Here is a 23,791-nt window from a genome sequence, read left to right on the forward strand (position 1 = left end):
AAAGGCATCATGTTCTCTTACCTTTCCCCAAGCATGGCATAGAGGAGATCCTTTGTGAGTTGTTTGGTGAGTCTCCTCCTCTTGGATTTCAACCAAGGAAGCTCTAGGAGGATCTTGGCGGTTGTTCTTTTGGGGACAAGCGCAGTACGCATGCCCTTGTTCGCCGCACTTGAAACACCGGTTATCCTTGCAATAACGCTCAAGCTCTTCAGGAGAGAGTTTTTTCTTACCTTTGTAAACTCCCTTCTCTTTAGCTTTGTTGGAGTTGCCCTTAGGAGACTTTTGAACATTGTCCTTCCCCTTAGGCTCATTGGAACCCTTGTTTTCCGGGGGCTTATTATTTCTTTTAACCCCCATCTGGAAATTGATTCTAGAGGCCACCATAGTATGGTGTATTACCGCCGATATGGTACGTGGCCTTTGGGATTTGACATACTCCGCCATTTCTTCAGTTAAGCCCGCACAAAACTGTTGCTTTTGCTCTCCAAAATCCAACTTTTTGAAGACAGTGGCTTTGAGTTGTAAGTCCCAAAACTTGTCTACATATTTGTGGATGGATTCATTGGGAGAGAGCTTTAAGCTTCGCCATTCGGTGAGTACTTTGTCTTTGGCATCGGTGGCCAAAAACTGCTTCATAATGAAAGCTCTTAAAGCCTTCCATGTTCGTGGAGCTTCACCGTTGGCTCGTAGGCTAGACCACCATTGTCTGGCGGACTTTTGAAAGTGCATAGCTACATGGCGTATCTTAGAGGACTCCGTGAAGCCCTCATCTCCAAACGCCGCATGGAATTGTTGGATAAAGGCCAAGACTTTATCCGTAGCACCAAAGGTACCATCATAGGTAAGGAAAGAGATGCTCTTCCCTCCCTCTTTGAATTTCTTCAGCTTGGACGACCTCTTCCATGCGGCATAGGATTTCCTATGGCCTCTTCTTTTTTATGGTTCAAAGGTTGCACCATCACTTTCTTTAGAAGGTGAAGAATTTGAAGAAGGTGGAGAAGAGGGTGACCTCTTTCTCGCCTTTTTCTTGTCTTGATCTTTGTCATCTTCACCATAGCTTTCATAAGAGGAAGAGGATGAAGAAGATGGAGAAGAGGGTGTCCTCTTTCTCGCCTTTTTCTTCTCTTGCTTTTTATCATCCATCTTTGAATTGTGGTGAGGAGAAGAATATGATGGTCTTCTCCGTTTTGGTGGTGATGGAGAGCATTTAGCCCGCCGTCTTCGTGGAGCCATCTCCGTCGAGGTGGCGGGAGACTCGCTTCTTTCTCATTCCTTCGGTGGAGGCTCTTGAGTTCTCCTTTGGGAAGGAGATGCATCATCAAGAAGTAAATTCTTGAGCCCTTCGTATGGATTATCTTCTTCTTCCCAAATCGGAGAGAGACCTCTTTTGGTAGTCTCACAAGGAGGCTTCCTAGGTGTTCTCTCGTCATGGTGATGAGCTTGGAGAATCCCGTGAGCACGGAGTTGCCGTTGCACTTCACTTTGGAGAGATAGATTGCCCATGGCTTGTTGAAGCCTAGAAACAAGATAGTTAACAAGCATTGAAGCATCATTAGTAGCTTTCTCATGAGCAAAATCAAAGTTATCAACATTAATTTCACTCTCTTTACTATTGTCAGCCATTCTAACAACTTTTAGGTGTACTTTGGCACTTCAAGCCCTAGTTGCTACTCCTCTTTACCCCTTTAGAAAAAGCACTCAAGCTACTATACCCGCGGCTCGAATACCATTAATTGCAAGGAATAGAAGAGAGGGTCCTTCAACACCAAAACAACATCGGCTCTTGTCAAGCTTCTAATAGCTCAATAGTGGTTAAGCCGTAGGCAAGCCCCGTAAGACTCCACTATTAAGACCATAGCTCTCGACGGTGATGCCCCGTTAACTGCACAAAGACAGGCGCACTGCAAGGCTGAAAATTCCCTATTCTACTTACTTACAGGCAATTAATAATACCAACCATTTGTAGCTAGCTTGAGGACCTCCCTTCTTGAGCAATAAAAGAGAAACCTTGTGCTCAGATACCAATGTAACATTTAATGGCCTAATAACTTATGTGTAGCGGAAAGTAGCATGAACATAGTGGGCATTTCATTAGAATAGATTCCTAATGAGAATTACAAGAGTGCTTGGGTGGAGAGAGCAACAAAAAGCATAACACCTAGTTAGATAGCATCAACAATACTTTCAAAAGAGAGAGAAATTAAGCTATTGACAATAGTTGAGGACCGGATTTGCATGGAGCCGGTCCCCCCTCCAAAAGGCTTTGTATTATGGTTTCTACCATCAAGAGAGACATTGTAGAATACAATTCTTTGTGTTCCTTCAAGACTAGCTAGTGCAATGAAGATGGAAACTTCATGCACTAAGCAAAACACTTAACAAACACAACTTGAATTATCCCCGTTCTCAGACCCAAGACCTCACACACCTTCGAAGATGGTGAGAGCTAGTAGGGTATGAGAGTAGATTGAGAGGAAGAAGGAGTATCTTACGAGAAAGATGTACATCTCCTCACATAATCACTCATATTAGCATAGATTATCTTAGTAATTAGCTTGGTAGAGGAGATGAGCATGCATTGAAGCTTGGCTCTTGGTTGGATTTGCATCCACATGCCAAGAGAGTGTTGAGGTAGGCTTCTATCTCACAAGCTTGGAGTAGGTGAAGAGTTCTCCATTAAAGCTTGGGAAGAGATAGTCTTCTCTTTCTTCACACATGAGATTGTGTGAGTGTGTGTGTGATAATGCCAAGCAAAAATCAGCCCCCCCTATCTCTTGGGCGAGCCCCCTTGCTATTGGCTCTTCCTGCAGCCTCATTGGCCCTCCCCAAGTCAAGCCAATTACAATTAAGCAGCATAAGTGATAGCCTTCTGACATGTGTCCCCCTTTCCCCTTTTGTGAAAGCTTGAGGTAATTAAATAATTAAACTAAATTCTCATTGGACCCCTTTGCCTCCTGGCCAAAAGGAATCAGGCAAGCCATGGGGCTCCTGAATGCTCATTGGACCCTTTGGGAGATTGCCCAATAGTCTTCTAGGAGACTTAATTCTTATTGGTTTCTTTTATTAAATGTTTTTAAATTAATTAAACTAGATTTACTCTAGCTTAATTCTCATTGGTCCACTTCAAGGGTCATCCAATAGGAACTGGGCACACCTTGTGGGCGTCTGGGCTAGGGAGCTGACATGTGTCCCTAATTCCCTTTGTGTAAAGGGGCTTGTGTGTGTGTGTGTGGCTTTCTCTCTCATCCCCTAGAAGAAGGGCTCGCCCCCTCCCATGTAGGGATGTGCATTGACTTTGGAGAGCACACAAATCATCCAATTCCCCCTAAGCTTTAACCCTTTTGGACACAACCTTTGAATTTTGGAACCTTAGCATTTTGGAAGTCTTAATGGGCTGAACCTTAGGGTTTTTTTAGCCCATTGTTGCACATGGATCTTTTGCAGATGGCCCCTCCTTTGGATCCCTATTTTCCCTCCTTTGGATCCCTACTGTGGCCGGTCTACAAGCTTAACCAATATTCTAGCTTTTTCTCCCCTGGCACTTCCCCACATTAAATGATCAGTTTAATATGAGAAAATCATTTAGGAGAATTGGATATTGATTATTATGACAGAGAGAGAGAGCTCTTTTGGTTTGCTTTATTCTCTCAAGTGAGAGAGAGCTAGTGACATAAGACATGCTTTTAATTCTCATCTTTTGGGGCTCTGCTTTTAGCAACCCTTGTACCTTTAAATTTGTGGGTAGGCTACTCACAACTCAGAGCATCTGGAAGAAAATTCTGCATGTGAGCGCCTGCCCGCACTCTTGTACTTTGAACTCATATTAATACAAAAAGAAATACCGAAAGGGGCGCCAGTCTTTGGGGCCAATATCTCTAGGCATGAAACTCCGCCCGGCCAGTGTTAAATCAATTGTGAATTGTGAACTGTTTTGAAGTGGTTATTTGGTGTTATCATGGTAGATTCTTGACTTGGAGTATCCAAGTGTGTTACATCATATACATATACATCAGTATCCGGGACGGCTCCTATGTCGCGCCAGTATGGTATGGATCCTTTATCGCAATCTACGTCAATATCGAGAGGGCCCCCTTATCCGTGGGTGACGGGACCATCCCAACTCTATCGTCTGATCAAGCAGTATGCATCTAGTGCCTTGTGGGGGCTACTCGAACTCCTCTGTCTGTGCCTGAAAGAAATCTATAATCTTTCGATGTCGCTAGATCTCTCTCATTGTGCCCCTCTTCAAGAGGTCCTCTCTGTGTTTGCGAATCTCCAGTAAGTATAATCCAAGGCATCTCTGATTGTGGTATCTCATGACTCTAGAAAGTGACCCAAAACCCTCTCTGAATAGATAGTGAAAGCGGCCTTGTATCTCATGGTATAGTGGGCAGTGACAAATGTAATGTAGCTCTGTCTCTGCCTTTATTTGGCACACCTAACAAATCCTGGACTCAGCGGGTACTCCTCTAAATCTGTCTGTCTTGATCTCTAGCTGATGTGAGGATGTTCATATCTAACCAATAGCACGACGTATCCTGTGGGATAGGTGAGTATCCATGTATCCTGGTTTGGTCACAAAACCATCTTCTGTGAGTTGGAGAATATTCTTCATACCTAGCTCATGTATAGGTTGTATCCATGTCCTCTTCGTATCCAACTGAATCAAGTCCTGTCTGATGAGCCTGGTAATCTCTACCCTAGTTAGGGAGATGGAGGGTGCATACAGAGAGTACTGAAATGAGGGTAGCCAGTCCATACTAAAGCCATATAACTGAAACCAACATGCCATCTCTGCATACCAACATGATATATCTCCCTGCAATGCCAATTGTCGTGAAGACTCTAGTTCTAATCGAGCATATGCGTCTCTAGGGAGAGCCCAAGTGCTATGCATAAATGAAACTGATCGAGTGAGTGCCTCCACTACCAATGGAGGCAGCGAGCTCCGCCCTAACAATGTCATGTGGTACTGAGGCCTTGGCCCTAATCATCCAAGAAATCATAGACACCAAGGGCTTCTCCGAACATATGTGTCTCTAGAGAGAGCCCAAGTGCTATGCATAAATAAAACTGATCAAGTGAGTTCTTCCACTACCAATGGAGGAGCAGCGAGCTACGCCCTAAAAATGTATGTGGTACTGAGGCCTTGGCCCTAATCATCCGAGAAATCATAGACATCAAGGGCTTCTCCATACATCTCCATCCATCAGTACTGCCAGATCTGCTATGATAATCAACTGAGAGTCTGAGAGGCCCCATATCTCCACTCCATACAGCATGGTTGAAGTGACCAAAGTGCCAAAGAGCCAAAGCTTTGTCTGAGGTTCCTCTAACTAAACCTACAAACATATCCTCTCAAGTCTCCCCAGTGTTGCATAGGCTCTGGTCAATCGCGTATCTGCTACACGCCTCAGGGAAAATACTGGACCACTAAAAACCACCCCAAGATAAGTGTATGTATTTGCATACTCCACAGTCTCTCAACCATATGTAAAAGTTGGGGCACACCTCCTTACCCATTGCGTCGTGGTGTTAAACATCATTACCTTGGTCTTACCAAGGTTCACAGACAATCCACTGACCCGTGCAAATACATGCAATGCATCCAAATGACGCTGCATCCCCTATGGAGAATCGTAGATCAACACAATATCATCAGCATATAATAGCAACGGAATCCATGTCCTTGCAAGCTGAGCACCTCTATCACCCTCTGTATGTACATAATCTGAAAACTCATCTATATATATCCCAAAGAGAGTCGGAGATAGGGGAACACCCAGCATCACCCCAATGGTGGAGTGAACCATGTCGGACATGCCCCAAGTAGTGCATACATGTCCTACCACTATCCTGTATAAAGCTAAGATCCCCCAGATCAGCTCTGGGGGCACCCCCATGTCTTGCAATCTTTGTATGAGTCTGGCTCGTGTCACTGTAGTCTGTATCAAAGGCTTTGTGGAAATCCACAAAGCTACAATATATCCTCCTTCCATGGTGTCTACCCTCCTCAATAATTTCCTGAGTGTCAAAATCTGGTCAAGAGTGGAGAAACCTCTCTTGAACCCTGTCTGTCCTGCTGCCCATATGCCCTCTCTCTCTGCCCATCCACTCAACTCATGCTCAAGAATTGATGCATATAGCCTAGCCAGAGATAGAGAGAGAAAGAGAGAGAGAGAGAGAATACTCATTCGATAGATGTAGAGACAAAGAAGTGTTTTATATTTGTGCATGGTCATATCTCCCTCTTAACGTAGTTGAAGAGACTCATTAAAATGTGTGTTACACAGCTCAACATGGCCTCTTCATAAAAAACATTTAGATGTACATGCAATTACAAGTACCGACATTATGAGCATGGTTCTGTAGATCTAGGAAAGAGCACCTATCATGCTCATCTTCAACAAGATCTTCAAGGAAACATACACCCATCAGTACAAAGAGACCAAGAGTCAAGGATCTCTACAAATACTCCATGTGTTTGTGTCTCCACAATTACTCTATCTGTTTCTCTGGCTAACTTGTCACAAAGTGATGATGCGGCTGCCCGATTGTTAGGGTTTTGATGACATGGATGTTCGACTGCTGAAACCCTAAATTTTGAAAACCCTAATCTGCAAAAATCCTAATTCCAAAAATCGTAATTGTTGGAAATCCTAAATGCTGCCATAAACCCTAACCCTAATTCTAGAATTGCTGACATGGCTGGCTACAGTACGGACATGCCTAGAAATTGCAGAAACTGTGCCATGTTGTAGGCTGTACGGACGCCCGCGTTTTGTGGTGTAATTTGCAGGAGTTTTGGCTGCTTTATTGGCTACGCAATTTTAGATAGAGAGAGAGAGAGAGAGAGATCCTTTGCTTTACTTTAGAAGCTCAAGAGAGCTTCTGAGAAAATGTTTCTCTGCTTTATTTTTTACAAGCTTTTAAGCTTTTGGGGCTCTACTTTTGGCATCCCTTGTAAACAAATAAATAAGTGGTTTGGCCTCCCAGTCTGCAGAGTATCTGGATGCAGAGTCTGAGAGTGAGACCCAACCGCACTCTTGTACTTTGAACTCAGATTAATACAAAAAGAAATACCAAAAGGGGCGCCAATATTTGGGGCCAATATCTCTAGGCACGGAACTCCACCGGGCCAGTGTAAATCTATTGTGAATTGTGAACTGTTTTGAAGTGGTTATTTGCTGCTGTCGCGGTCGATTCTTGACTTGGAGTGTCCAAGTCTGTTAACAGTGGTATCAGAGCATGATCGATTTCTCTTCTATGGGAAATCCGATCCCAAAAAAAATTTCCGCGGCACCTATGGCTTTACACAAGGATTAGTCAACTCCCTCTGCATCCGGAGATGCGGAAAGGGATCACAACGAAGATTCCTGCAAGGAGTATGGCCCACCTCAGCCTACTCAAGCGGAGCGACGAGAGATGGAGCGTCGTCAATTGATCGGCGATGCAACAAAGATGATGCTCAATTTTGCGAAGGACCCAAAATTTGCAAAATATATGAGCAAGACTTCTTTTCAGGAAGTGCACGAGAAGCGGCAGAAAACCACAACACCACTCCCGAAACCCGCTCTCAAGAAACCTTCTGCTCACAAGAAATATTCAGAGAAGGAATTAGAAGAGGTGGTTGATGCACGGATTCCTCAGCTTTTTGACACGCAGAACAAAGCTAAAAAGCATGACAAAAAGCAAAAGAAAGGCACTGACTTTCCGGGTTATTTGGGTCGTCAGTCGACATTTGATAAGGCAAAGAAACAAAAGAAGCATGTTCGATTTGAAGAAGTACCCAGTTCTTCTTCTTCTGACAGTTCTTCTAGCTCTTCTGACTCGAGCGAAGAAGACAAAAAAGGAAAAAAGTGAAGCAAGAAACAACGCTTCAGAAAGGGCAAGAAAAAGGCAAAGAAGTCTAAATCTCACCTAGTGAGTGACAGTTCTACAGAGGACTCGTCTACAGACAGTCCAGACTCTAACGATGACAACTTTTATGCAAACAAGAAGAATTTTTATAAAGCCAACCAATATGACTTTCTGGAAGATAAAATCAAGAAGGTTCGAGAGTTTAAGGAAAGTGGACAATCAATTAAATTTGACACGTTTTTGGGATATAGAGATACTTCAAAGTCTTTGTCCTTTATACAGCAGTTTGACATCACTTTCGTGGGAGGATGCTACTTAGAGCACTCTAAGATTCGGAGAGCCACCTCTTACTTTAAGGGGAACGCTCGAACTTGGTGGTCCACGCTTCTTTTAAACAAGATTGCGCCAGTTAAATGGCTGAAATCTAAGAAGCTTTTTATTTCTTCTTGGCTGACTCAAGAGTATGAACGCAATATACAAGCTGCTTTGAACCACTTCTGATGACCAAGAAAGATATAATGGACGCTTATTGCGAGAGATTCTGGAGCTCTTTTCTACCGGCCTCTTCATTCAAGAAGATCTCATTCAAAGAACAGATTGAGCGATTTACCCGAGATTACTGCTTGGAACAGAAGTCAGCTTCTATTCAGGAGTTGATGAGTCATGCGAAACGGGGTTTTGCCATTCACTCTAGCAGTCTGACCTACCCCACCGATGAGGTCATGACACAACGAGCCGAACAGACTTCAGTGAATGAAAGTAGAAAGAGAAAGAGCAACCCAGAAAACAAAGATGCACGACCCAAGCTTACTCCCCAGGAGAGAGCTTGCTTCATCAGGGAGGGGAAGTGCTTTGGATGCAGGGAACACGGACATATCTCCGTGAAGTGTCCTAAAAAGGCACAGAAAGAACAGAATGACAAGGTCGATGAAAGGCCTGAGATTTTGAGAGCAGGTGAGGAATGTGGAAGATAAGGCATGATGAAAACAGGATTGGTTCCAGATTGTGTGGATACCAATCCCAACATCATGGACGAGAGTATAGAACTTTGCCGAGCTTGGGGCAAAGTGAAAGACCAAGAGGCCATGATCTTCTTTGATGGAGGAGCCAAGGCCAACTTCATTTCACTGGAATTGGCGGCGCAGCTCGAGATCACTCCCGATTGGATGGGACCACTTGCAGAGGTAGTTCTAGCGGCACTTCGCAGGGACGTAGCCATTACACCTGACATTGGAAAACTTTGGTTGAATTGTCAGGGATATTTGGGGCATGAGGAATTTTACATAATGCCTTTGGAAGATTGTGATGTTCTCTTGGGAATTCCTTGGTACCACAAGAACAACGACGTGGTCGATTATCGGGCGAGGAAAGCGACATTGACTACAGAGAAGGGTAGAACCATTGTACTTGGCATTAAACTGAAGGGCGAGTCTGTCCCTATTGTATCGGCTTCGGCCATTTCTAAATTAATGAAATCCAGTCTGTTTGTTTACTCGATCTTTATGAAAGAACTGAGTGATGAGGATAGGACAAATATGTCTAAACTTGATAAAGAACGCCAAGATTTTCTCCACTCTCACGCCGATTGCTTCTCAGAGGGCCCACCAAGCGAGTTACCACCTACTCGTCCTAAACATCATGCCATTGATCTGATACTTAGAAGCACACCACGGAATCGGCCACCTTACCATGTGAGCCGAGCACAGAATGAAGAGATTGTGAACCAAGTGAAAGACCTCTTGGAAAAGGGTCTTGTCGAGCCTCGTACATCACCTTATTGCTCTCCAGTGTTGTTGGTTTTGAATAAAGACGGATCTTGGAGAATGTGCATCGATTATAGATCTCTCAACAAAATCACCATCAAGAATAGAATTCCGATTCCTAGGATTGATGATATACTCGACAGATAATAGGGATCCTCGTGTTTTAGCAGGATTGATTTGAAAAGTGGATATCATCAGATCAAAATCGCACCAGGAGACGTCTACTAGACAGCCTTCATACTAGAGTATTTCGACAGCAGAGGTGATGAAGATATTCTTTGTGAACTGGATAAGATCAAGCAGAGGAATTTGTCAGTCCAAAGCTATGTGGAGAAAATCAAGGAGTTGGCAAGGCAATTGCAGGAACCACCATCAGAAAAGCTACTGCATGCATGGTTCTTGAATGGTTTTTGTAGCAAGAAGCTTAGAGAACAGGAGGTACCAGCACCAACAAAGGAATTCAATGATCTTGTACAGCGAGCAATGAAGTTGGAACAACGGGCTAAGAAGGAAAAGGGCCATAAGAAGAGAAGACCCAGTAGCAGTAGTTCTTCTACTAGGAAATCTGATTCCAGTGAAGTTTAGAGAAATTCTGAGAGTAGCTCCAATGAGAGGTCCAAGGATAAGTCAAAAAAGGGGTCCTGGAATAAGAAGATTGAAGAGATGACTATGCAGATTGCCGAGATTAACCAGACCAGACAACCAGTGAGAAAAAATGGAGACTTGGTGTTCAAAATGTAAATCCAAGGCGTTCGCTTCTACTGTGCTTCTTCACTCCCCATCTCTACCCCCCCCCTCAACGCTGCCCATCACGGCCTGGCCTCCAAGCTGGCTGCCTCCCGCCTACCCTCAACCCCCGCTGCCTCCCCTCGCACTGCCCTTGTCCTCCCGCCTTCAGCCCCTGATGTCGCCCCCACCCTCAGCCCCAATTGCCACCGCCCGTCCTCAGCCCCACCTTTTGTGCATTGCCTACCCGCTTGCCACAGCCCGCCAAAAAAAAAGAAAAATCCCCCCCCCGCCCCCCCCCCCCCCCCCGCCTCGGCCCGTTCGTCCGCCCGTTGGGGTCCTTCCCTCGGTTACTCCTTGCAGTTCGGCACTTTTGGCAGTGCTTCAATTCCTTGGAGCAGTGTTGACGCGCCCAATTGCAGTGCCATCCCGTCATCCCTTTCTTACGCCACAGCAGTAGACACGGATGGAGGCTCCAGCTTCGCCACAGAGGGACTCGCCAGAAGCCCCCTCGCCCGACCCCGCTGAGCCCACCATTCAAGTTGATCTCTCACCTACAGAGCAAGCGAGCCTTGCCACATAGGTAGAGCGATTGCAGGCGACCTCGGTCATCTGCAAGATTCTTGGCACCCGACCTAGCAGAGGAGAGCTGTGAGACCTTCTCCAGGCCCGCCTTCTCGGAGAGGTGGGCAAGATCTTGGATGTTCAGATTCTTGGACAGGGGTACTATCAGATCAAGTTCGAGACCTCCGAGATGGCTTCCAAGGTCATAGGTATGAGTCCACTAGCCATCCGATAATCACGCACCCACTTTCGACAATGGCGTCATGGTTTTGACCCGACTTCGGATGTTCTAGTAGAGGAGGCACACATCCCCATCTCAGTCTGCTTTCCAGGTTTATGGAGGGAGTACCTACCACTTCTTTCCAGGATTGGCTCCACCATCAGGACTGTCCTGGAGACACCTCGTACGGCAGCATCAGTACGGCAGCTGCCAAGGCGGTTGGCATTCCCTCAGTTCGAGTTTTGGTCAGAGATACCCACACGCTCCCGAAGGTCATCCTTCTGCCTCGGGTGAGTGGGGCGTGGTTTAGACAGAGTGTGGAGTACTTGGGCCTCCCGAACCAGCTTCATTTTCCGACAGATGGGCCACCTAGTGAAGGCCTGTCCACGGAGGAGGCCACGACCTGCATCTCACAGCCTCAGCCCCAGCCTGGCAAGGCTGGGCCGCAGCCTCAATCAACGGCACAGCGCACAGATTCAGAGCCACCCCCCGAGCCTGGGGCTCCAGCGGAGGAGGGGTGGCAGCAGACCCCTGGCCGTCCACGCTAGGGGCCACAGCGACAACCTGGTACTCAGGGTGGCCCTTAGGTGCCTACTCAACAGCAGTGGGTTCCCACGAGGAACCACTTTGGTCCTCTTGATCAGGAGGAGCCCCCTATGCCAGCCTCCACCTCCGCTTCACCCTCGACAGCCGCCCCCTGTTCAGAGTTCCCCTCCTCCTCCTCATCCTCCCCCCCACCCTCTGCTCCCGTCACCTCTCCACCTCGTCCCTCTACCTCTGTCGCCCCACCCTGCTCCTCTTCTCCCCCGCTCCCCCCAGCTCCTTCTCCCCCCCCCCCCCCCCCCCCCCCCTCCTACTCCAGTTCCACAGTCGACTCAGGAGACTGGTCCCTCGCCGGTGGCTAGGAGATCTCTTGGCAGCGCCTTTGCCACGAGTCACCTAGCGAGGGAGGGTCAGCCCTTCTTGCGGCCCCCTCTGCAGATTCTGACATCTTCCCTTGCAGCTATCCCTCATGGTCTGACGAGCATTGACCTCCAACACCGCTGGGACTTCTTCAACTACGGGTTCACTCGCTTTCTCGGCGATTCCGCAGAGCCGATCACGAGGCAGCCTGCTTCAGGGTCCATGGTTTGTTCCTCGCCGCTAGGGGGACAGAGGCCTTGGACTCAGCAATTGGTTTCTCCGGCCGAGACATAGTGGTCCCTCGACTTAGTGTTGGGATGGATACATACACAGGTTCTCAAGTTCTCTCATCACATGGGAGAACTTGGAGTTACAGATTTGCAGCATACTTTGTGGCCACTGGCCAAGTTTGCGGTGACACCCCCAGACTCAGCAGGATGTAGGCACATTGTGGTGTACTTCTTTGCTGATACGCAGTGTTTGCCTTGCTATGTATACATTCATGAGGACTCCTGGACAGAGGAGGTTGCTTTATGCATGGCTCACTCTGCTTGGGCTTGGGCTAGGCACTCACTACAGTCTCGCCTATCTAGAGGATGCTCGGATGCGGATTACTCCCCATCCAAGCCAACCTCGAAGATAGCCCGTCTTGCTGATGTGGCAATATCTGTTCTCTCTCGCTCCCCATGAGGATCATCTCGTGGAACGTGTAGGGACTAGGTGGGCCCCAGTTTCAGCAACAATGGGGCTGATTGCATCAAGAGCTTCAGCATTGCCTTGTGGGAGGAGAGATTGATCTCCTTATGCTTCAGGAGCACCATCTGTGTGAGAGCCACATTCGGCGATGTGGTCAGATTTTTCATGGACGATATGATACCTTTTGGTCAGCTGATTTTGGACCTGGAGGCATCCAGGGTGGGATATGTATGACTATTGCAGATTCATTGCAGCAGGCCATTGTGGGCAGAGGGATTATTGTGCCAGGTAGGGCTCAGTGGATTACTATGCAAGTTTAGGGTGGCCTTGTGGGCTTCCTGAACATCTATGCGCCCAATGTGGCGAGTGCTCATGCAGAGTTTTGGTCACAGATTGTTGAGTCTTTGCCGCAGGCTGACCATAGGTGTGTAGGAGGGGACTTCAACATGTTGGAGGACCCTTCTGACAGGATTGACGGTAGCCATGCTACTGTGCATGGAGTCGAGTTAGCATCTTGGGAGAGGTTGTGTATGACTTTGAGGGTCTTGGATACATGGCAGCACTCTGGCTCTGTGAGGCCTCCAGCTAGTCTTGCCTTCTCTAGATCAGACCGCAGAGTGGGAGGAGTGAATCTATCAAGGATAGATCGCTTCTACACTAGTGACCACTTCAGTGACTTGGGGGGATCAGTGGGCATCCTGGCAAGGACATCCTTCTCGGACCATGCACCAGTGATCCTCGCAGTGGCAGACAGGCAGAGGAGTGGGAGCACGATGCTTCGCATCCCAGAGCGGGTCTTGTTGGACTTTGCACTCAAAGAGAGGGTAGAGGCTCTCTGGACAGAGGGCATAGACAGCCACGTTCTACCTGCAGACAGAGTGGCCTTAGGCCTAGCTCAGCTTAGCCACTTTTTTCTCCAGGAGTCTCTGGCTCGCCGGGCTGCAGCGAGAGAGGAGGAGCAGCATCTTAGATGAGGCATTGCTTCACTACAGAGGATGCACGCGCAGCATCCAGACAGTCCATGGTTGAAGGAGCAGTTACAGCAGGCTCGATAGGAGCTTGCTAGCACAGAGGAGAGGCGTCATGAGTTTTCCTTGCACCGACAGGCATCTCAGTGGACTCAGGTGGGTGACAGAGTGACAGGTGCTTTTTTTTAAAACAGTGGGACCTTGGTACTCGCATGCCAAGGTCAATCAATTGAGGAGACCCGATGGGTCAGTTGTTTGTGAGCCCGAGGATATGCGTGCAGTTGCTATTGACTTTTACCGTGAGTTACTGTCGGCGGCTGAGCGGAAAGATGCATGCAAGGAGCAGTTTTGGGCACAGATGCCTTGTCTTGTGACTTAGGAGATGCGCCAGAGGCTAGAGATGCCACTTCAGCTTGAGGAGCTACACACGGCTCTTAGGGCCCTCCCTCGTGGTAGCTATCCAGGTGAGGATGGGCTGACTCCCAGGTTTTTCTTGGAGTATTGGGGCCTGCTTGGCCCAGATCTATGTAGTGCCTTTCAAAACATTTTGCACACAGGAGTGATGCCTGATAGCATGAGTGAGGGCCTAATTTACCTCATTTCAAAGGAGGGTGGCTCCTTGGATGAGATTCGACAGTGGCGCCCCATCGCCATCCTCAACTCAGCCTACAAGATTCTTGCCAAGGCTCTGAGTTTGAGGATTCAACCACTTTTGGAGAGCCTTATACATGGGACTCAGACAGGTTTTGTCAAGGAACGCAGTATCCTTGACAACATCTTAACTTTCTGGGAGGCTTCTGCCCTGGCACGGCTCCGTGGGGAGGACCTTGTGATTCTTCTTCTCAATTTTGAGAAGGCATATGACAGAGTTGACCGGGACTTTCTAGAGGGCACTCTACGCAAGATGGGCTTCTCAGATGCTTGGATCAGAGGGGTGTCAGGTTTGTACAGACATGATCACAATCAGGTGCTTTTGGTAGGAGGTAGAGGTGAGCCCTTCATGCTCACATGCTCGGTCAGACAGGGTTGTCCTCTTGCCCCCTTTCTCTTTCTGTTCTATGCGGAGGCGATGAGCAGATTTTTGGTGTCACAGCAGGTTGGTCTGAGGGGCTTAGCACTCCCTATTCGGGGAGATGAGCTACTGGATGTTGAGTTTGCCGATGACTCAGCCTTCTACTTAGAGGTCCAGGAGGCCAATCTGCACAGATGTGAGCAGGCTTTGGAGACCTTCTGTTGTGCATCGGGCGCACTGATCAATTGGAGAAAGACAGTGGCTTTCTTGGTTGGCAGTGTCCTGTGCCAGATTGGATGCCAGGAGAGGGTTTAAGGTGGATTCCCCCAGGGACTGCACTTCTGTACTTGGGTTGTCAGGCTGGTTTGGACTTGTCCCCCGAGTAGCAGATTTCTCCTCTTCTCCTATTCATCAGGAGAAAGCTGTTACATTGGAGCTCAACACGACTTTTTCTGGCTGGTAGAGTAGTAGTTTCCAACCAGGTGTTGTTGGCGACTATGTGGTACATCACTTCTTGCTGGATCTTTTGAGTTCTTGTATCAGCCAGGTAGAGAGGCTGATCAGGAACTTCCTTTGGTCAAAATGTGGCACTCACATTGCTCGAGCCAAGCTGGCTTGGTCGGTCATCACACTTCCTTGTTCTCAGGGAGGGCTTGGGATCATTGATCCAGCACAGCAGAGCAGAGCCCTTCTTGGGAAGTTCATAGTCAGAGGACTTCTTCCAGGAGAGGAGCCCTGGAAGGAGTTCTTGCTACAGAGGCTTCGTGCCAGGGTGCCTCAGTCAGGAGGCCCTTGGCAACCTTCGACCAGATGGATCTTTATAGAGATGCGCCGAGTTGGTTTGAGCAGGAGACTAGAGGACCACTTCGGTGTGAGTTTGCTTCGATCTTGGGAGCTCTTATGGCATGGCCTAGAGCAGAGATAGTTGATGTGCACGGAGGAGCACCTACGGCAGCCCCTCGTCTGGAACCCATGGTTAGCACTCAGAGAGGCCACTTGGTTGGTAGTCGGCCTCATGTTTCTTGGGGTCCCATGGCAGCAGGTCCAGCGCGCTCTCTAGGTGACTGGCTAGAGTTCACAGGTTTGTCAGAGGAGGTTCAGGGTTTCCAGCTACAGGGCATGAGAGGGGTGCAGAGCATGTGTCAGGACATCTCAAAGTCAGTTCCAGCTGAGTGGCTCACGCCTCTCGAGCCAGTAGCACCCCGATGGATGGGAGCCTTCACAGGACTGGAGGTTCTCATTTCAATCAGGGCCTGCTCAGAGTCTGTCTCATCCCTATTCTTTGATCTTCAGGGTGGGGGATGACTACAACGAGCTGCAGTAGAGGCCCCGCAGGTAGCAGAGTGCTGTTTTCAGAGGATCTGAGTAGTGGGCATCAGTGGGCGGACCTGCGTCATAGACCCTGACCCAGCAGTTCTTGACACAAGACACTGGAGGCTATGGGCTTGGGAGTGTTGTCCGTTGGCACGAGTACAGTGGGATCCTGGTGAGTGTCTATGGAGGGACCCCTTCTCTTCTGCAGACCACCCAGGAGTCCCGTTCTTTCAGTACACTGTTTGACTGGGATGTCATATACTAGCAACACAGAGAGAGGCCCTCCCTGCTGCAGCATGTCATTGGCAAGAGGAGGGTCTCACAGTCGAGTTCTTGGCAGACTTTTGGGAGAGGTTGTGGGACTCCAGATAGCCGAGGCGAGTCACCTTGTTTCAGTGGGCTGGTCGCACACAAAGCCACAGCAGTAGGGAGCTCTGGCTAGTGCATAGTGGTCTCTCGGCCACATGTGCAGCTTGTGACCATTTGGTGGAGAGTCAGCGTCACTGTCTTTGGGATTCTCCCTCGTCCCAGTAGGTGTAGCTACGAGTTCTTCAGTTGATGCCTGCTCTCTCCATTGCTCAACAGTACACTTGGGGGGCAGCGGCTTGGTCCACCCTCACGGGCCCGGCACTTCAGTTTGATCTATCTTCCACCAGTAGGATGATAGTGATGCGGGGGGGGCGACCTACACTCCAGCATGCTATCTACAGAGCTTACTCCACAAAAGTGGTGCAGTGAGAGAGAGGAGTGTTGGGAGCTCATCAGTGGCCTGACACTTTGGTTCATCTTGCGGGCCCGCTGTTTCCGCATCTTTGAGGCTCGCCCTATGCCACCAGCAAAGACTGTTCGTGACTTTTGGCTAGAGTTGATCCATACTCTCAGAGGACAGCTTGAGGGACTACAAGGTAGCTCCGACCGCATGCGCGCGCGCCGCGAGGCTTTCCTTCGACTCTGGCAACCTGGGCCTTTCTACACCATAGTCTAGGGGGTGCTTAGATGGAACTACTGTCCACCTGTGTGGCTCTTCCCTCCTCCCATCTCTTGATTTAGCCTCATTGTATATATGCTGTTTTTTCATTGGGAGAGTCTCCCCATCATGGTTGTTGTAGCCCTCTCTTGCAGAGGTGGTTGTAGCCCTATGGGTAGTTTTCATTAACTAATAGAAGGATCTTTTTCTCGGAAAAAAAAATGTAAATCCAAGGACCATGTTTCTAACGAGTGCCCACAGTGTACTTATTGTAAAACCTTTGGCCATTTATGGAGTAATTATGGTATTAGGATTCATCATTTCAAGAAGGGCAAAGACTTGTTAGTAGTAGCATATACCGAACCAGTAAGAGTGGAAACTGTCAAAGCCTCTCAGGAGGAGAAACCAGGTACCAATGGTACTGGTCCAGGGCGCGGCAGATACCAAGCAGGTACTGGCCAAGGCCAAGGGCGTGATAACTTTCAGAGCCGGAGTTTGAATTTCTATACTTGTGGAAAGTATGGGCATTTTGCGGCTCAATGTCCAGACACACCTGCAACTGCGGCTACTGAGGCAAAGGCACCAGAGCCAGTTCCAGTACGGGTAGTAATACGGAGCAAAGGAGTAGTAATTAAGGAAATTCCAGAGATTCCAGAAAAACCAGTCACTACTGAAAGCAGCAAATGGGCTCAACAGAGAGAGGTATGGAAGGCCAAGGGTAAAGAGAAGGTGGTTGATGAATGGCAAGAGCAGAGAGAACTAGCGGCGAAAATCACGGAGGATTTAGCCAAAAAGCTACCAGAGCATCCAAAAAGTTCTGAAGCACGAGTCATTCAGAAGATACCAGCCCAATCTACGGAGAAAGATCAGTCAAAGCTTGGCATACCTGAGACCATGCTCGCTGCGGTACAAGGGATGATTGGAGAATTGGGAGTTGATAGAAGAACTGGAAGCACTACAAGGGAGGAATGGCATTGTGAAGATACGACCAATTCTTCGAGCTTCAACAAACCAGTCTGATCAGGAGAAAGAAGAAATCCATGTTAAGATCTGTGATAGAATTCAGAAACTCACTGTGGAGTTGGAAGATATCAGAATAACTTTGCTTGAAGTGGCGAAATTCATCACACAGCGAAGGAAAGCTGAAACGGAGGCCAGAACAATTGATTTGACGGCTGTCTGAGATGATGAAGTACCACTCATTCAGGTCGATTACAAAGTTCGGAAAGAATGGGAACCACTTTCAAGTGTCATCTTGGATGGAGGAGCAGGAGTAAATATCATGGGAGTACATCTCCAGCAGAGGATGGGCATCACAAATCTAAAGCCAGCACCATTTAAAGTGAGAATGGAAGATCACAGAGTAGTACAAGCTACTGGTATGATTGAAAATATGCAGATACGAGTAGGTAGGAAAAATTTAAAGCCATCCTCCTAGTCATAGATGTGCAAGGGGCATATGGAATGCTACTAGGGCGCCCATGGTTGAGAACAGCACATGTTGTTCACGACTATGCAAATCAAACCCTAACTATACAAGGGGCCAGCGGGCGGCAAGATTCAGATCCAGACAAGCAATACTAGGAGCTAGAGAAAAGAGCTGAGGCCTAAGGAATTATGCCAGAAGTACAAGGCAAAGAAGATTGAACGAATGTTAGCAACTCTAAACATATTTCCTTTTATAGAAATTGACCTGAATGCGGTTTTACTGAACAAAGAGCAGGCCGACAAGCAGAAAAAGTAATTCCCAGGCCAGTTTACTGAAATCGATATAAGAGAAAGATCAGTTCAGTTAATTGGGAGGCTGGAAGAATCAGTTGAAACTGGCATGGCAGATGAGCCTGTGTATTATGGAGAGCACACATTGAATCAGAATGCTGATTTAGAACTTAACGGGCCATCTTGGGATTATGCTGAGGAATCAACCAAGAGAAAAGGCGGTGGGCCTAATTGGTTGCTTCCAGATGACCAAGAAGTTGAAGAATGGAACCTAGGCTCTGAGGATAGTCCTAGGATGATCAAGGTTAATAAGCATCTCAATCCTACAATGAAGGAAAAGGCATGCAGCATGTTCCAGAGCTACAAAGACATATTTGCCTGGGAACACATAGACCTGAAAGGGGTGGATCCCGAAGCATGCCAGCACAGGATACCGTTGAAGCCAGATGCTTGGCCAGTAAGACTGCAAAGATACCGAAAGAACCCCAACTATGCTAAGAAGGTCAAGGAGGAGATTGACAATCTTCTCAAGGCTGGGTTCATCACAGAAGTGGCCAGTAGCGATTGGTTGTTTCCTATAGTATTAGTTCCCAAGAAGAATGGGAAATTGAGAGTTTGTGTTGACTACAGGAAACTCAACGCCCAAACTATCAAAGATCCATTCCCATTGCCTTTTACTGACATGTTGCTTCATGAAATTGCAGGATACAAAATGTACATTTTTATGGATGGTTATAGTGGCTACAACCAATTATAGATCGCTCCTAAGGATAGAGAGAAGACCACTTTCATCACAGAGTGGGGAGCTTTCATGTATCTGGTGATGCCCTTTGGCCTATGCAACACACCAGCTGCTAGCCCGCTGCTAACATTCCCCCCTTCCTAATTTGGTGCACGTCCTCGTGTGCTGGTGAAGCAAGACACGGTGCTTTTCAGCAGTGCAGGATGGAAATGTTCAATGAGATTCTTCATCGGTTCCTCGCCATCTTCATGGATGATTTTACTGTATATTCAGATGAGGAACAACACTTATTATTCTTGGAAATGGTTTTCAAACGCTGTCAGGAGAAGCGGATTTGTATGAATCCATTTAAATACGTTTTCCTAGTCTGGAAGGGACAGCTACCGGGACACGTAGTATCCCACAATGGAATAGAAATGGCCAATGAAAAAATTCAATGTGTTTAGCAAGCCAAAGTGCCTAGAAATGCATCTGAGTTAAGCTCTTTCTTGGGTTGTATTAAATTTTACAGAAGGTTTGTGCATAAATTTTCCTCCCAAGCTGTACCATTGTATGAGCTCACAAAGAAAACCAGTAAGTTCAATTGGAGTGTTGAGTGCGAGGAAAGTTTTTAGAACTTTAAAAAATCCATTATCAGTAAGCCAGTCCTCAGGCAACCAAACTGGAATGTTATCTTCCATGTACATGTGGACTCTTCGGGACTGGTAATGGGGGTGATATTGGCTCAGCCAGATGGAAGGACTGATTATCCTGTTTATTTTTGCCAGTCGACCACTGAACGAGAAGCCCTAGGAATGGTTTTTAGTGCTACAAAGTTCAAGCATTACCTGCAAGGAAAACTGTTTCATTTCTATGTGGATCATCAGGCTCTTTTGTTCTTGATTAATAAAGTCATTATTCAAGGCAGGCTAATATGGTGGATGATGTTCCTCATGGAGTTTGTATTTTGGATTTTTCATAAGCCTGGCAAGAATCACTGTGGCGCTAATTTTCTATCTAGGAGTATAGAGGGTTATTCAGAAGCATCTTTGAGGGATGAACCAATGGATGCTGAATTATTTCAGCTGGAAGGAGGTGAATCAGTTGACCCTGAATGGTATGACGTTTATCATTTTCTTTCTCAGGGTGCTTTCCCAGATGACTGGAAGCAAACCCAGAAGAAGGCTTTGTTCATCAAGAGCTTGAAGTTTACCATCATCGGGGGTTCACTTTATTGATTAGGTGTTGATGGTATTCTTCGGCGTTGTGTGCCTATGGAAGGGAGAATGCAAGTCATCTCAGAGGCACATAATGGCAAATCTAGTGGACATTTTTCCAATGAGGTTACTTACAAGAAGATTTTGCAGGCTGGTTTATGGTGGAAAACATTGATAGCTAATGTTAGAAGTTTTTGAAAAACTTGTGACATATGCCAAAGAATGGGTAGACCTACAGCTGCAGACATGACTCCCTTAACGCCAGTACAACCACTGGGTGTTTTCATGAAATGGGGCTTGGATTTTATGGGACCTTTTAAGAAGGTTACCCCCAGGAAGAATAAGTATATAGTGATGGCTACTTGCTATGTCACTAAGTGGGTAGAAGCTAAGGCTCTTCCTAACAACACAGCCACATCTACTGCAAGATTTCTCTTTGAGAATATTGTCTGTCGCTATGGATGTCCTGTGGAGATTGTGTCAGACCAAGGGACACATTTTATCAATGACACCATGGAGATCCTACTGGATATGCTTTCAGTCAAGCATCGGAAATCTACCCCTTACTATCCCAGATGCAATGGATAGGCTGAAAGTAGTAACAAGACAACTAAGACTATTCTCACTAAGGTTGTGCAGAAGAAGCCAGACCAGTGGGATTTGAAGCTCCAGACTGCTTTATGGGCGTATAGGACAGCTTACAAGGTCACTACAGGACTGACACCATGCAGAATGGTGTATGGCACTGAAGCTGTTGTTCCTATGGAGTTTGTTATCCCAAGTCTCAGAATGGCTGTGGAATATGGGTTAGACTTTAACCACAATCTGAAAAAACGCTTGGAGGAACTTACCCAGTTAGATGAACTCAAGCAACGGGCTATGCTGGAACAAGAGATTGTTCAGCACTGAAGGAAGCACTGGCATGATCGCCGAATTAAGGTCCGAGAGTTTCAGAAAGGGGATCTGGTGCTCCTATATCAGTCCAGATTGGGTCTTAAGAAGTCGAATCTAAAGATTGCCTGGGCAGGACCATTTGAAGTAGACTGGGTTTTCTCCAATGGCACGGTAAGATTGAAAGACTTATCTGGATTACTACTGCCAGGGGTGTATAATGGAGCAAAGATCAAGCTCTACTATTTCAAAGATAGAAACCAGAATATTAAGGATCTGGGAACTGAAGACCAAGAAATACCAGAGTCAGATATCTTGGGGTTATTTTTTGTGCACCCAGTTCCATACCCAATCTCAGACCAGTACCAGAACAGTGTGAAAGCAGTTATCAATTTTTAGGCGCCTAACGGTCAGATGGCACTTCAATAGTAATCATTTCAAGGATGGGTAGAAGTCTTGTCCAATGCATGTCTACCACGGCGGTTGTGATGCACAAAAGTCTAGGAACAGTAAGTGGTGGAGATTTTATGGCGCGAACGCGTATAATAGTAAGGCGAGTCGGCATTTTTCCTCAAAAATCTCCTGCGCAACGATTCCCTCCTGTTGTCCATTCACCATCACCAAGCTCTGAGGTATCTTTGCTACAGCCGCAGACTTCGTCTTCTGAGGAGATAGTGGACCGTCATCTAGCTTTGCCAGCAATACCTGGGTACGGCTTTGGAGAATCAAGTAAGTCTTCCTCTTCCTCACCTATTTTGTCATCTTCACAGTGTATGGGTAGGAGGAAACGCTTAGAAAATATGCAGGACTCTCTCAATGAAACCCAAGCTCTTGTCAATGCTGCAAAGGCAAGCCTTCCCCTCATTCCTTACAGCAAGATTCAGTGTTATGTGTTCACTAACCAAGCTATGGCTCTGTTGCAACTGTGGGATTTACGTGTGGTTCTGCAAGCCACAAGAATTGATTTTGACACAACCATCATCAGGCAGGTTCTAGACTCTTTCAATGCTGAAGATGGTAGTGCTGTGATATATGGCCAGAAGGTGTCTGTCACACCAGACAACATAGCTTTTGCATTTCGTATGCCAAATGAGCCCGAGTCGTCTGTGGCAACTCCAGAGCAGATCAACATAGTCTTGAAGGAGGATGATGCTTCCAAGCAGAAAAGAAAAGCTAGTGATCAAGGAATTCCAGTGGCCGGACTGGAAGCTCCCACTGCTTATAGGTTTGTGGCTGAAGCTGTCAGTCTAAAGGATAATCCAACATATGTGTCAAAGAAGCTTTTTTCTATGCTGCTAGCAAAAAGACTGGATTCAAAAGTTCCTATCAACCTCTGTCAGATATTGTCACATAATGTGCTTCAGCAAACTGCCAAATTGAAATCCCAAATTGTATTCAAGGCTTGGTATGTTTGGCAATTTTTGTATTGGGAAACTGCTCCAGATTCCCATGACCAGGTGAGAATGGCTTGGAGTGAGAAGCCAATTCGAGTGTCAAAAAATATAGATTTGTCTTCAGATGAAGAAGCAAAGGACAGTCAGACCACTCCGACTGGACTAAAAAGGAAGGCTAAACTACATGAATCTAGCAACTCAAAGAAATCAAGGATGACACTGACAAAGAGCAGTGCTTTTTTGACGCAGTTGGAGAGTCAAGTCAAAACAGTGACTACTGACAAGACTCTAGTTTGCCAGGCTGACAAACAAACTGCTCAGACCACTGAAATCAACCAATCAGCAGGACAACTTACAGTCACTACCAGTACTAGCCAAGATCAGGCCAAGGTGACTACTCCTAAAAAGTCAGCAGAATAGTTGGATAAGGGCAAAAGTCGAGCATCTCCAACCCTATTGGGCTGCGTCTCTATCCCAAACAATGAAGAAGCTATGCACCTGATAAAGAAGGACAGGTTACAGCAGCTGCAAACCCATCCACTTAAAGGGCGTCTCCTTCTACAAAAATCTCATTATGCTGCTTTACCCTATATGGCTCCTTACAGTGTATGAGCCAACTGATTCTGACCCGGGTAACGGTCAATGATGGATGTTCAGTCCTCATGGAACACTATTGTCAACTGTATGGGACAAATGTTGGACGTTGCAGGGTCAGAAGATGAACTGAATAAGGTTAAAGCTGAATTGAAGGAGGCCCAGATTGAGAACCTGGAGGAAGCAAGAGAATCCCAGAATTTGCGCCACAATCTACTTGAAGCTCGTTCAGAGAGAACCATTAAGCTACTAGAAAGTAAGC

This window comes from Adiantum capillus-veneris, chromosome 5, assembly GCF_014529385.1.
Source record: "Adiantum capillus-veneris isolate H3 chromosome 5, ASM1452938v2, whole genome shotgun sequence".
Classification (NCBI taxonomy): Eukaryota; Viridiplantae; Streptophyta; class Polypodiopsida; order Polypodiales; family Pteridaceae; genus Adiantum; species Adiantum capillus-veneris.